The sequence below is a fragment of the Bombus flavifrons genome, chromosome 15, assembly GCF_040668555.2.
Source record: "Bombus flavifrons isolate JBK064 chromosome 15, iyBomFlav1_principal, whole genome shotgun sequence".
Taxonomy (NCBI): Eukaryota; Metazoa; Arthropoda; class Insecta; order Hymenoptera; family Apidae; genus Bombus; species Bombus flavifrons.
In genome coordinates, this window is record NC_138456.1 from 5,457,045 (window position 1) to 5,472,495 (window position 15,451).

The following is a 15,451-nucleotide window of genomic DNA, read 5'->3' on the forward strand; positions in this document are numbered from 1 at the left end:
CGTCGTGGCGTGGCACGCCAGGCAAACGCCGCCGGAAATCATGCACGGTGGCCGCCCGCGCGTTTTCTCAGGCGGTGCCCGATTCTTTGCTAGATTTCTAAGATTAGAATCACATCTCTCTATCTATTATCGTATTTATATATATTCTCGTTTGCAACTTGTTCTTACGTGGATTGGTTATTAACACATTGACTGCCATGGTGGTCATGTGGGGTGACTCATATTTTACTAAATTTTTTGGAGCGATTAAAATAAGATCAATTTCGTGGACTACCGAATTTCGAATAACGTGATTTGGATAATATTGTCAGAAAAAAAGTGTTCAAATACAATATAATATTTGATAAAAATGAAATGTTATGGTGATGTATATTTATTACGACTCTCAAATATATAAAATTCGCATGGCAGTCAATTTGTTAATTGCATATATAGCGAAGGTTTTCATGTAACGATATTTCGTTCGCGTACACGCCGGTTTTCCTGTGTTAAATGATGTCGTCTGAGTGGCTGGAAAGGGATCTGGTTTCCTTATAGGTTAGGTTCGTCTATCGGATCGTTCCGTTTCGACTTTTCGAATTTACGATAAACGTAGTGATTCGCGCGAAAAGTTGCTGGTTTTGAACATATTTTGGCAAAGATGAATACCGCATGGAGACTCTTTCGAGAATACTTTCGCCTGTTCGTTCTTCTTCTTCTTTTTGACTGTTCGGTGATTCACGTGAGTCACTGGCAGCGCAGGAAGTGACTCGAGAAGAAAGAAACCCGGCAACATGCAACGACGACGCTTTGTGCCTCGGATATTTATTTCTTGTATTTATAAGTATATTTATATAGTCGCACTCGTGTATATGATAGTATAGTGTGAGTGTATGTACAGTTATTTAGATCGAATTTTATTCGTCTTGCACTCGTGTATCAAACATTCTTATAAAAATCTTTTTTTTTGTATAAGTTTAATATCGCACCAAATGTTCATAGGTATTAGCGACGCCTTTCGTATTTTAGATTTCAGATTTTGTTTACTAAATTTGCTTACTTGAAAATTCTATTTTCTTATTTTTACATTGTTTAGAATGGTTAACAGTTCTAATGCCATTAACAAACTTCATGTCTGAGTTACCTATTAATATTCTTCTTCGATTTCTGTATATAGTTTTTCGAAGTTTACAGTATATGTGATGAAAAACAGTAGCGTTTATTTGTTTACTATGTTTAGAAATTCACTTGTATTTCTTTGTATTAGAGCCGGATTTTTTTATTGCGTATTCTACGCATATATTTAAAGAACTTCTCAAGTTTCTTTGATTCACAGCCATAATATTTTAAAACGTGCGATAGTGTATCACCGTCAATCGATTCGTTATACGTGATTGAACTATTGACTCGAGCGGTGTATGGAATCGTGTATCAATTCTAATGAATTTCCTTCGTGTGAAAATAACGTGTTGTGTTAGTCGCGATAAAAAATTATGGCGTATAATCGACTTTTCTAACCTTACAATGGCACATTTGGTCTTTTATGTTTCCATAAAAATTGTCTATATAAATATATAATACATATATGTATATGGTCGCCTCTACTCTCTAAAATATTTTCGTACTGACACATATAACTTGAGTAAGTGTGTTAGGAAAAGACGAGCTCGATTTTGAACAGTAGAAAGTTTAAGTTAGTACACCCTAGTTTTTCGAAGTGCAAATGTATTTGGCATGACAAAAGAGGTAAGAAAATCATTTTCGCAGACAGTATATTTCTATGTTTAGTGATTCGATATTTAATTCGAATATTTTGTATAATTTAATGTTTGGCACAATGAACGAATGAATAGGAGGCAATTTTTTAAATGTTTGTTAATAGTATTTAGAAATAGTAACACTAAAAATAAATAATTGATTGTCCTGTACGATCTTAAATTGTGTCATTAAATATAGTTTTTTTATGCAAAATATAAACATCGAGTTTCATAACCTCAAACTGTATGCATATATATCTGAATCTACATCAATGCATATAAGTAATAATGTACGTATGTATATCGCAGTGTATATAATGTACGATAATAAAATTATCTAGAATATTTTACATGATTTAAAAGTGTGAAAGTCTCACCTAACCTAAAAGACTCTAGTGTACAATTTGATAGTCCAAAGTCCACAGACACAGGGTGCCATTACATGGTTAATTCAACGCACGGAATTTTTGTGATTTTGTGGTTATGTTCCGCGGAGACGTTCTTTGTCGATCAAATCTGGTGCAGATAAGTTGTCATTCGGATTTATTGTTGATACAGACAGACGACAGAGGTGGAAGCTAATTATTAGCGCTGTTGAATCGTTTCGACGAAGAATGCAACGCGCTGTCATGTGACCCGTAAATTCTGTTTCTATGGCAGTCGGGAGCGTTCGTTTTCGTGAAAACAGGTTATAACAGCGTTTCGTTGCCACGGTTGGAATCACATTTGTGGTAAATAATTATTCTAATAAATGAACTCGTTGCTAGTTATTTGTATTCGTATTATTTAATTTAATTGAACGCGCGTCGAGTTTTATTTTGTTCTTGTTAATGGTAGTTTGGTATTAAAAATTCTACGGTTTAATATTTATCAAGTGAATTAATGAATAAACGCGGTAAAATAATGAAACTCGCAGCAACTCGCTGGAAACGAGAATGGTGAAGGTGGCAAGTTATCAGGAGCGAAGTAGATAACGAGTTTGAAAGCCACCGCGTGGCTAATTTAACGCGAGTTATTTTTAGTCATCTTTTTGAAATTCGATACGTCAATTTATTTATCCGCAGAATTCCGTGTTTAACTAACAGACGAAAGAACGGACCGTGCAAATTGAAGTCGTTTGCTCTTGAATAACATTAACAGTAAACCTGTTATTTAATTATTTCGTTCTTCCTTACATTCATAAAATCTGATTAATAAAATGAAAGGTCAGAGACACATTCTATAGAAATCTTTCAAAGATTACTGACAAGTGATAGGATAATTTTTCACCTTTTTTGTTTTAAGTTAAATAGAATTCCGCAGATATATCGATATTTATTTATTTTTCTCTTTAACGGTAAATCATTTGATAGTTCGTTACATGAAATTCATAAAAACAGAAAAATATTTTACAGGAATTTTTTGATATTTCTGACAGCATGTGCAATTTTTTACGCTCTTTCGAAGATAAATGTAATTCCGGAGATTAACCGGTATTTAGTCATTTATTCTTTCGTTACTTAATTTCACAGAAAAAAATATAAAAATTGAATGCTATCAACGAAATTAAACAAATCGAATATATTTCGGCGATGGAATTTTATTTTTAATAACGAAATAAAAAAAGTATGTAAATAGAATTTCCTCTAATTCTTTTTAATGCTATAAATCAATCTCTCGTGGAAAACCGTATACGTATACAACGAACTCTTTTATTATCTTCAGTAGAGGAGATAAATAAAAAAAGACATAGACATATACATACATACATACATACATACATACATACATACATACATACATACATACATACATATATACATACATACATATATATATGTATGTATATATTTCATCACGTTCAATTTAATTTATAACATGAATAAAGATGATTTGCCGAACGATATTGGGAACCGTTTTTCCCCTACTCCTTTACCCTTTCTCTCTTTTGCTTGCTCTGCTCGCCGATAAAAAACGAATTCCAATCGTCGAACGAACTAACTTACAAAGTCCTGGAAATTTCGCGCATATTTTCAGGCGTGACGCAATATCCGAGATACGAGATAACGAGAAGGTGCCGGATATATGCGAGAGGAAAAAATCGGATCGGAAAAGAACACGATATGGTTTCGTTTCTCGAGATAAGTTCTAGGGGAAATGTTGCGTGTATGGAAAAAAAAGTTCGAACGGTGCAGCAATGACGAACGATAAACAATGGAGCTCAACGTGACGAATGTCAGCCGGACAAACGTTTTCAGTATTTTGTTTGGCTATGTTGGTGATACTGGTAAAGAGAATGGGGGAAAAAGTTTTCTGACTGAAATACATATTTAGTAATTTTTGTTCGTGACACTTTGTACGTATGTAATATTGTTAGACTTTTTTGTTCGGAATATTCCCCTCGGGATTTTTGTTTGTAACATGTTCATTAGGAGGCTTTTTTTAGTTAGACATATTCTTCTTACGATATATCTTTGATATTTTTAGTCGAATCGTTTTAAAAGAATTGTAATATATTTTTGAATGTTTATATTTAGTTTTAGTTTCATTTGTAAATCAATTAATTTCTAAGTTCCTAGGGAATTATTGTAAGTAGGTAGGTTTTTTGCAAATTTCACTAGGAAACTTTGTAAGAGCAAAAGTAAAAATGCGAAGTTAAAGTAACAAAATATTTGGGTAAAAAATTTATATGGAAAACGAGGGTAGCAGAGTTTTGTCAGGTTTTTTTTTTTTTTTAGTATACGTTTCATTATATTGTGCGTTTCAAGCAAGTCAGCAGGTCGGTGAGTAAGTTTCGCAAGGACAATAAAAATGTTTAGCTGTCGTCGAGTTTCACGATGGCGTCGTACGTCACCGAGGAATAGAGCTAGCGATGATTTCATTACCTATTATTTGGGTGCACGCTGATTCAGATAAATATCGACCTTAGCCTCCATAAATAAATAGATGGTATAATACACAATCTCATAGTTTCACGACTAATTTCCTCTTCTATCTCATCTCTCGAATTTTTCGTATTCTCATTTTTTTCCGAATTGGAAGATTCAACAAGCTTCCAAATTTCCAACCTTGCTTGGATTTTGACAAATCGGGCAATTCTTTCATCCGAAAAATAAAGATTTCTTTTCTCTAAGTTTGCGGATCTAGGGAACTCTGTTTGAAAATCTGGAAACTTGGAGATTTCCCTTCTTAAAATTTAGAAATTTAAGGATCTTTTACCCTCGGATTGGAACGTTTGGCAATGCTCTTTTGCAATATTCGGACTTTCATATTCCAAATTTTATAATTCACAAAAAACTGTATATCATCTCCCATACATATTTCCCAAATTTTATCCCAAATTCCCATAGACACATAATCGTAAAAATATCGACTTTTATAAAACCGATAAGAAACTGTTTATTTAACGCTTGATATTTAATAACAAATAAAGAGAAATATCTACTCTAATCTAGATAAGTAAAGTATATAGCAATACGTTACTTAGTCCTTAAAATAAAAATTGTACGCATATCGCTAAATATACATGGCAGATCGTATCGTTCTAATTATACGTATCACATTTTAAGGTGGAGCATACTTCGCCAGTGTCTATGGAGCAGAGTTCCGTGCAAAATTACTATTACGTTCGCTTGGCGAGGCGAGAGTGACTCATGAACTAATGCAATCATTTGTAACGCTCGCTACGCGAGAAATGACGTAACGAAAGTGTATCGCGTCATATCCGCGTTATTCTCAACGATACTTTTCCACATTTTATCGCGTCACTGTGTCGCTCGCGTCGATTCGATCTCCTCTGCTCTACATTCTATCGTTCTCTATTTCATAGCTCGTTCTCTCTACATACCAGTCTCCTACCTATTATATATATCGAACTACTTAGAAAGTTTCAATTTTTTTTATGGTTATACAGCGGTCAAATTTGAAACCAATCTGAAAACGTATAACATTCTACAAAGATATTATACGTACATATTATACAGAAAACTATTATACAAAGATTATCGAAAGATATTTAACCAGTTAGCTGTTGCGACCTCTTTCAAATGTGTGTAGCTAAAATGTGTCGCGTTGTACACACCGTACACTGTTTCTTCCTAATAACTATTTATATCTTTTTAATTATTTTAATATATTTTAATTTTCGTTGAAATTGCAATTTAAACGTTAGCTTGTAACTAGATTTTACGCCTGACGAGTATACTCGTCGCAACACGAAATATTGCCATTCCTTCGCGACGAGTATACTCGTCGAAAGCAGGTAGCCAGTTGAAGGAAACGTACGGTCAATTTATACAATACCATCGCCCTTTCCGCTACGATTCAGCCTCAGCGATCCACACCGAAAAATATAATTCCATCCGACAAGTAAATCTTCTTCGATCTCGTTTCCTTTAAGTAGAATTTTTCTCAATTTTTGTTACGGAACGTTTTCGAGAAAAGCGTGATAAATGGACTGTACTTTCACGATTTTATAATTCGCATCGGATAGATTAATCGGATATACACTGTCTATAGTGACAATAATTGCAATTGTTTATCGTAGCAAACGTTGCTGCGACGTAGCTAGCACGTGAAATGTTATGGATACGTATTATAATCTTTCGATGAAAGTATCCAACAAAACGACATTTCATACGCATCGCAGAGAAAGGACATTTTGAGGTGAACCGCATGCGTGTCCATGTATTACGCGTTGAATTACGTATACTTTGAACTTCGATAATGTTAAAAGTGCCATAAGATTTCTTCAGTTTTCATTCCAAGTTTCTAACTTGCCATTTATTTTTACAGAACATATATGTTCACCCTTTCCATAGAGAGACTTCCCTCGAATTTATCTACCCTTGATAACTGCACGCTTATTTATAAGTTATTGGTTCTTTATTTATAGTGTAAACTTTGCTTAGTAGACTTTGACGAATAAATGCTTATCGATACTTATCGCTTGATCCGGCGGAATGCGGTTTCTCAGTCTGCTCGCAGTCTTTTTTAAGAAACTTCTATTCTGCAAGGAGAATTTAACGCTTAACATCTGTTGCTCGTACGTTCTATTGTCTAAGATCTATGATTTACGTCCTGTCGAACGAGACTCGCTATTTTTGCACCTATTTTCTATTTAGACATAAACTTTTTTTTCTTTTTTTTTTTTTTTAAGAAACCAGGAGTCAAATGGATCTCTTTCAGATAGGAAATCTAAGATTTATGACCAGCTTTACAAAGTGGGTTTTGGTATCAAAGATTGAATTTTTCAGTGGCAAACTCCGACATATTGTAATTTTCTTTTTCTTAAAAAAAAAAAAAAAAAAAAAAAATCCAACTGCGAGACACCTGGAGTCAAACGTATTTGGTTTAATTCTAAAGTCTGATATTTACAAGGATTTATAAAATACATCTAAAATTGCACTTTAAAAAGGGAGTTTCTATTTTTCACGAGTTTATTTTTAACAAATTTGATTAGAAAATACAGGTTTTTGATTCGAAGTTTTGAACATTTTAGGATTTCGAAATAGATAATGATTTCTTTAAATAAATAAATAAATATCTTGCTTATATTGCTATCTTATAGTACCACGACTGTGATCAATTATAATTAACCGTAATATTTACAACATAACGCTTAAAATTATTATTAAGATCGCGGGTGTTTATGCAAAGTCGTATTTTCGTCAATATAATTTTCAAGCATCAGACGGAAAGATGTTTTATCTATTAAACTCCAAATTTCTCCCAAAAATTCATAAAAATTCGCGATGTAATTGTATAGTTATTTCATAAAAAAAAAAAAAGTTGTTTCACCTGAAAAGCAAAAAAAAAAAGTAAATCTAAAATGCTCATTTTTATGAAACGACTTGGGAGCGAATATTCCAATCTTCCATGAGATATTAAAAATCAGACCTTAAGGTAGCGAGGTTAAGAACGAGGAAACAAACTGATTGTAAAACACGTTATGGAGGTAAAAAGAAGGACAGAAAAGTAGAAGGCAGCTCGAAAGAGGATAGTAAATTAGCAATGGTCGTTTAAACGGTTACGGAAGCGGCGATATATCCTCGGTGGCACTTCTGGCTATGTACTATATTTGAAAGGGCGATACATCGCCGCTTGCCACTAAAAGGGTTGATATAGATGCACGCGTTATGCCTCTGTAATCGATAGTTTCGGACTAGCGTCGACTACGTACTCGATTACCATAGCGCGATTATGCTGTTAGCTGGAATTCTAAAGGCAAATCTATTTACTGTTATCAAAGAATTTTCTACATCGTCAAAAAGCAAAATGTCCTGCTTTGGTAGAGAAAATCGTTTCGAACACGTAAATATTTTGGTCAAAATTTCGAAGATTTTGCAATTTTTCTAACTATAAAAATCGCCTAGTGATTTTTTTACACGAAAATCTGCTATCTGGGAAATTTCAAAGATTCTATGTACATTACGAAACTATATACAGGGTGGGTGGTAATTGGTGGTACAAGCGGAAAGGGGGTGATTTTACGCGAAGAAAGAAGTCGAAAATATAGAATAAAAATTTTTTTTTTTTTAATTTTTCCATCGAGACAACGATCTACAGTGAGATCCGTTATAACGACGCGTGATAAAGTGCACGCGTACCGACCGAAAATTCAAAGTCGATTTTCTCGAAAACAAAGCCTCAAACGAAAAATTTTTATTCTATATTTTCGACTTCTTTTTTCGCGTAGAATCACCCTCTTTCCGCTTGTACCACCAGTTACCAACCACCCTGTATATTCAATTTTGTACGGAAAAATCTGCTACCCGCAACGCCCGCACGATTTTTCTATTTTGAAACTTGGTACGATCTACGTTTGCAAGATTTTATTAATTTTGATTGATTAAAACCTGGTACCCGCGACAGATGAGAAATTTATTTATTTCGAAAGCTCGTATCTACGTGTGCAAGTTTCTTGCAAATTATGAAATTGTACAATTTTGTACGTCAAAATCTGGTACCTACGATGATTGGCAGATTTTTTTACCGCAAAACTTTTGTACAATCTACACTGGGAAGATTTTATAATAAAAGTTTGTACGCTAAAATTGTTGTCTCGCGCGGCATACCGAAGCCGCATATTTCTAACGCACTTTGTGGAATTTTATAATCGAGCTAATCTTTCTTATCAGCCTGTTTCCTGTTACGAGAACACGCGAGTACTGTGTTCGAAGGATGTTGATTACGGGAAAAAATCTTCCTACTTAAATAACTAATGTTCGTAGACATTGTAATTCTTTTTAGTTTTACTCGCTAGGAAATTCTATCCAACACACTACACACACACATGCACACGCACACACAGAGTACACCCTTAAAGCTTCATTTCCTTTTGCAATGTACGAATTAACTGTTCCACGGTTCGTAAATTATTTCCAACCCAATAATATTTTTCTATTATCAACAAATTCTAGTAAATCTAGCGCGTAAACATCTTCAACGACGAGCTATAAAAAGTCGAATAAATTAGGGAAATGAGTAAATAAATGTCGCGTTAAAAAAGCAGTTCTCCTGCATAAAGACCAACGAATATAATTCACAATGGATTGATACGATCGAACGTTCGGTAACTGGAATAAAAGTCAGGTGAAAGCGGACGAACAGAATTTAACGCGTTATACGCTATCGTTTTCTTTTTCTCCTCTCCGCTGGAAGAAAAACTTGGCAAAGAGAAATTTACACGAGTCGAAGTCGTATTAAAAAAGAATCCGATCGAGCGGAATTATTCATTCAGCCGGAGACTCGTTTGCAAACCATTTCCATATTGAACGAGCTCGTTCACCAATACCCTTCTTAATAGCTGCAACGAACGAATTAACATGGCGTATTAAACGCGATAATATCGATGGAATTCGACCAATAGATCACAGCTAACAACTAACATTCCCCTGAAATTGTCACGTTTTCGTGTAATAATTGCGACAATTTCAGGGCTAACGGGTGCAACAGAGTCGTCAATTAAAATATCTGATCAACCTGTTCGCCATTCGAAAGGTCAACGGACGTAGGTTGATGTGTGGAAAAAACTTGTTCGATAGGATTCGTCGTTTGAGAACTTCGGCAGCGGAGTATAAATAGTGGAGTATCGTGAACGCTTGAATTTGATTTGCAAAGCGTTAGATTTGGAATATAAAACCTGTACGCTAAAATACGCAAAATATTCAAAGTATAACAGTCATCGTAATATTCGATCGACGAACTACATTTTTACTCAGATTCCATTTGCTTGATCGAGTTTGTACATGTACGAAAAATCAGCGCTCTAACGACCACGTCGATTCTCTGTAGTTTTGCGAGTCTACCAATATCGGTAATATTACGATCGAGCACCGGGTTCGGACATGCACTTTCCACCATCGAAGGAACCTTCGACTCCATCGTCACGGGAAAACCTCTAGCAATTAAATTCCATTATCACTTTTCCACCACCAAACCGATTCTCATTTTCTCGTCTCGATCACGACGAGAAAAAAAGCTCGTAGCAATTAAATCGAGCGACGATCGACGAGTACACGACGATATCGGATTTCCTCGGGCGAGACAAATCGATAGTCTGCGACGTATCATCAGCAAGAAATCGTATAGATTTTAAACCTGCAGTCTGCGGTATCGAATTCGAAGTCGTGTGCGGGGTATCGTTTTCAAAATTGAATCACTGTGACCGCTTACAACAGCGTCGCTGGTTCGACATTGCATCCCGTCACGACTATTATTTTATCTTTTCGGTTTACTTTTACTTTATATCGTATTTATCGTTATTGTATTTATTTATTTATTTCAGTTTGATAGCCCAGGAATTGTATTTGTCTTTGCAATAGTTTACGAACGCGAAACAAAACGGAAACCAAACTTTACAGATAACAACAACGACGTGAAATTATATCAATTCTTTGATCACTTCTTTTCTCTTTTTTCTGTAAATGTTTCATTTCATTTTTATTTTATTTTCATTTTATGCATAATCCTTGGCTTGCGGCTTCGGATGACTTCCGGTTTGTTATATACTCGTCTCGTTGTTACGATTATACGCTTATATATTCCGTAGCTTTGTATACTAGTATACTATATTTATTGCATAATATCACGTCTTTATTGCCCCTTTGTTCGGTCTAATGGAACCTTAATTACTAATTCTTTCTTATCTCCTCGTAAATTGTTTCTTTCTTTCGCCGGCGTCTTCTAATTTTTCTGAAATTTTTCTGAGAGATTCATTCGCTTCTTTGTGGAGGCAAAGAGGTATCGTGCAGCATCGTGTTTTACAAATTTTCGCTCTTAATATCACAATCGATCACGAAGGTTTCTATCTTTCTGTTGGTCCGAAGATTAGAACTAAAGCACGCTAAGTACTTACATCGAAGAGCTATCTTCAGAATCGCTAACATTGTCGTTCGGACAGTCGGGCGAGAGTATCCGCGCAGAATTCACAGAAAATTTCATCTTTGCTGAAAGATTCATTTTTGAAGATTTGAAGGTCAAGAAAAAAGTCAAATGTGATGAAAGGCGGAAAATAAATATCTTACAATCACAGATTCTATAACGAGCAGTTTTTCTCTTTATCGACTCTAGGCTCTGTAGGCAACTTATGGTACAATTTAAAGACGTAGGCAGTGCACAGACAGCGTGTATACGCGAGAAGCGTAGAAAAATATAAAATAACCAAGATACGGTAATCGTTGATAATATTTAGTGGACGAAACAGATCGCTACCTGCGTTTCGTTTATTTAATGGCCAGAAAAATACAAAGTCGTACGAATATTCGTAGTCTAAGTACGGCTGATACATTGAATGGAAGCAAGGAATGAAAATTGAAATAAAACAACGCCGAAAGGTTGTACAACGATTGTAAAGAAGCAGATAGGAGATACATCGAAAGGGGGAAATTTAAGGGAACCCATTAACTTGCCATAAGGTTCACGAACCTATGAGTCATTTTGCGTCACGCAATGACACGGAGCATGTAAGCCCTACAATTTTCTTGGCTGACCGTGTAACGCATCGCTGGTGCTTCCAAGAACCGTCACGATATCGTTCAGTCTTTGCGGAGCCTCTGTTTTCTCCTCCTTTCTTTCCATATTTTTCCACTCGAAGCTTTTCGACTCGCGATTACGATAACCTCGAGGATCATCTTCGCTGCTCTTTCACGCTTTTTATTAATATTCTTACGATTGTTGTTGTTGTTGTTGTCGTTGTAGTAGTATATTAATCGACCATTGATAGATAAGTTCGCTTTTTTCTTTGTAAGGTTAGGTTAGGTTAACGATCGAGATTTTTGAGGTTAGAAAAAGTTTTGGAGATAATTTTAAAGTTTTAGGTTATGGTATTCGTATTCGTTATCGTGTTTGTTACGTTTGACAGTTATCGTTATATATCTTATGTTTGATAATGTATTAATACAGCGGTAGAACGATGGTTTTTCTGATGTCTTTTGACTCTAAGGTTGGCGGGAAAAATATTTTCATGTAAAACATAACCGATTAGATGTACAAACATCGAATTAGTTTCTCCATCTAACGTATAATTCTGTTATCATATTCTATATGTTTATTATCAAGTATACAGTATGAGAATTTCAACGAATGCTCATTTTTCAAATGAATTTATGTTTATTATTATATTTACATTATATTTCTTATATTTTATATTTCATTAACACAGCTGACGAACGATGCTAGGAAAATTCGGATCATATGGTGTTTTTTAATGTCAAGGTTGGCACACGAAAGCTCTAGGATCAGCGTTTTAATTTCAAACATAGTTACAATCGGTTACATGTGGAAGCACCGAATTAATTTTTACATCTGACGCATAATTCCGTCATTATGTTCTATATATTTATTATTGAGCGTACAATATGGGAATTTCAATAACGAATGTTCATTTTTCAAATGTCAAAGCGTTACGAGAATTTTTTCTCGGACATCCGCGCAGATTTTCAAATTCATTGGATATACGTAGTAGGATATAAGTACGTACAGAGTAACTTTTGCCGGTCATCATTTATTCAAATCATTCATATAGTCGATTTTATCCATTCACAGGAATATCTGATTCGAAGGTGAACGTACCGAAACTCTAGTTTCTACAACAAAGTATTCGCACAGTATCTTTCATCTATCGTTCGCGGAGGCGAAAATTCCCTGATTACAGTTTTACGAACCATCGTTCATTTTATCAAGCTGCTAAAAATCAAAGAGTAGTTGCTCATAATGGCACCGCTCATCAAAGATAAACCTTATCGTTTAATTATCTTTTTTACTCCGCAGCTCTTCGTCTTCCAAGTCTTTGCAATCTTTTCCCCACCGCGAAAATATTCCGAATAAACGTAATTATCCATTGAGGTTTTGTAATGAGATTCTTCATAATACCACTACATTAACCTGTGCGATGGCTGTCTATTTTTTCTTGCGCATTGTAATATCGAGAAGAAGAAGAAAAATCTTCCATAAAAGCTTCTGCATCTCAGATTACCGATACTTGATCCGTATCTCGAATTGTCAATGTTTACCCTCTTTCAGTAGAGCGAAACTTCTCAAACTCTGCAGCGATCTGTACGAACCTTGCCAAATCTTTATTCATCTCTTGTAACAGACGAAATTTGTCATCAAACTGTATCAGTGTTCAAAGATTTTCGTATTTTTCTTCGATCCATTAAAATATCAGAAACAGAAAGAATTATGCGTAATCGTGCTGTTAAAAAGAAAAACAGACGAACTTATTTAAAAGTAAACAAATGGAATCTAAATATTATAACAAGCAGATACTTCAGTTCGTATATTTTCGCATATTTCCGCACGTTTAAGCTTCCCACAAATAGATCGGAGATGATCCAAGTCTGATAAAATCATTTTCGAATTCCCAGACAGAATATGCCGACCTTTAAGAGCGCCACGAATGTTGATGTCAGTAAAATATGGCCAAGTGAGTTATTTTCGTGAAATGGTAACGAAATCTCGCGAGAACGATGGTTGTTAAGCGAGGAAATTTTATTTTGAAAAATTTTATTTGAACATTTACTTTCAAACTGCTTCTCACGAACGTCTCTTTCTAAGTGTTCAATTTTAATCAGAAAAGTTTCAGACACCCGGTATGTTGTCCAGTGATGGCTCGATGACTATGCTGTGACAATATTAAGCGAAGTACAGGGACGGTAATTTTGATAATGCAAAGCTTAATGCGGTTAGCAGTGGGCCTCATCGATTTTGTATCGCAGAAGCTATTCGCTTAGAGTAATCACCTGCCAGGCCACGATTAATTAATCTAATTATCTCATCTCTATTTTTCTCCTTAAGTTCGATTACTTGTAAATATTTCTTTGCCGTCGAAAATATTTGAAATTCTCTGTATTCGATTAGCGCCGTTGCGCTTGTGGCAAATTCGGAGATGCAGAAATATATAACATGCTCGAAGCATAGTACTCGTTCTACTATCTAACGGGTCAGACAAATTTTTCAATAAATCTCAGTTTTTTAATTTTGTTTATAGAAATGTAGATTCGCAGGAATATTCGCAGCTTAGATATTATTGATAAATACAAAATATCGATATAGATAAAAATAATATAATACGAAATAAAACGAAATCATTTGTCCCATCCATTGAATATTATAGTACTATAATACAATACTTGACGTATTTTCGAACACCGTACACGTTCTGCGTATTTTGCCACTTTTAACGACGTTGTTCCCCATTTTTAACTATTTCGTCGTCCCATAATTACGTAACGCCGTTTCTTATCTTACTTTGGGCAAACGCGCGTATCATGTTTCGCTGATGTGTTTACAGTACGCGATTCCTCCCTTTGTTTCGTAAAAAGTATCCTCACGGCAGTTTGTAGCGCGCGTCCGAGGCAATTGGATCGGCACTTTTTTCACGTTAAAAAAACTTGTGAAATGAGCGTCGACGATATAACCGTCTGCGACATTGTACGGCAGAGGAATTCAAAAAAAGCAGTACCGCTAAAGGATGCTGTTACAAAAAAACATGCTCCAAGTACGTATACGGTGAGTACATGTCATAAACGTGGGAGAAACCGTGAAAGAAATGGTTTTTAAGCGGTAAAAAAATTCAACGACAGCGAACGAGTAAAATCAGCGCCCAGCGATATTTTATAATTCGAAACCTGGAACATTTTTGCGGTAATGTGGACGAAAAATAGACGAAATAGGTGGCGGAAAGCGACTATTAAAAAATGGACACGAGTATTAATTTTCTCTGCGCGAAGCTAAAGTCAAAGGACGATATTACTTACGGGATACGATGCAATATTTTTAACGCGCTTCTTGTCCCAGTTACGCGAAACGTGCCGATTATAAACATAAAGATAGAAATTAATTAGAAAGATAAAAATTACACAGATGGAAATTATCAAGGCGAAGATCGTAGAGATCAAAATGAATAATTAGAATGTTAAAAATTACGTCGCTGCGAGGTAAAAATTTCCAACGAGATGAGATTATCAATGGTGGTCGTGGTGATATTTCTCGCGGAATTGTTCGACGTATAATCGATGGGAGAGAGTGTCCCTGTTCGTCGTGTGGAAGGAAAACTCGCGCTATTATTGCAGGGCTCGATATAAGTGACGTTTTATGTAACAAAATATTGAGGTTCGTGCGAGATACCTGTTACGTTGTAGCTCATTTGTTACGAAATGAAATGTAAGAGAAGAGAGGAGGAGGTCGCTGGTTGCGTTCCGAGCATGTGGAAAATGGCACAGAGAGGAAAGAGG

General features: G+C 35.2%; 1 protein-coding gene across 4 annotated transcripts in view; it reads left to right on the forward strand.

Annotated features, from left to right (window-relative positions):
- The window catches only part of Rap1 (RAS oncogene family member Rap1), a 71,590-nt gene that overhangs the window by 760 nt on the left and 55,379 nt on the right, over positions 1-15,451 (forward strand). The window lies entirely within an intron of this gene.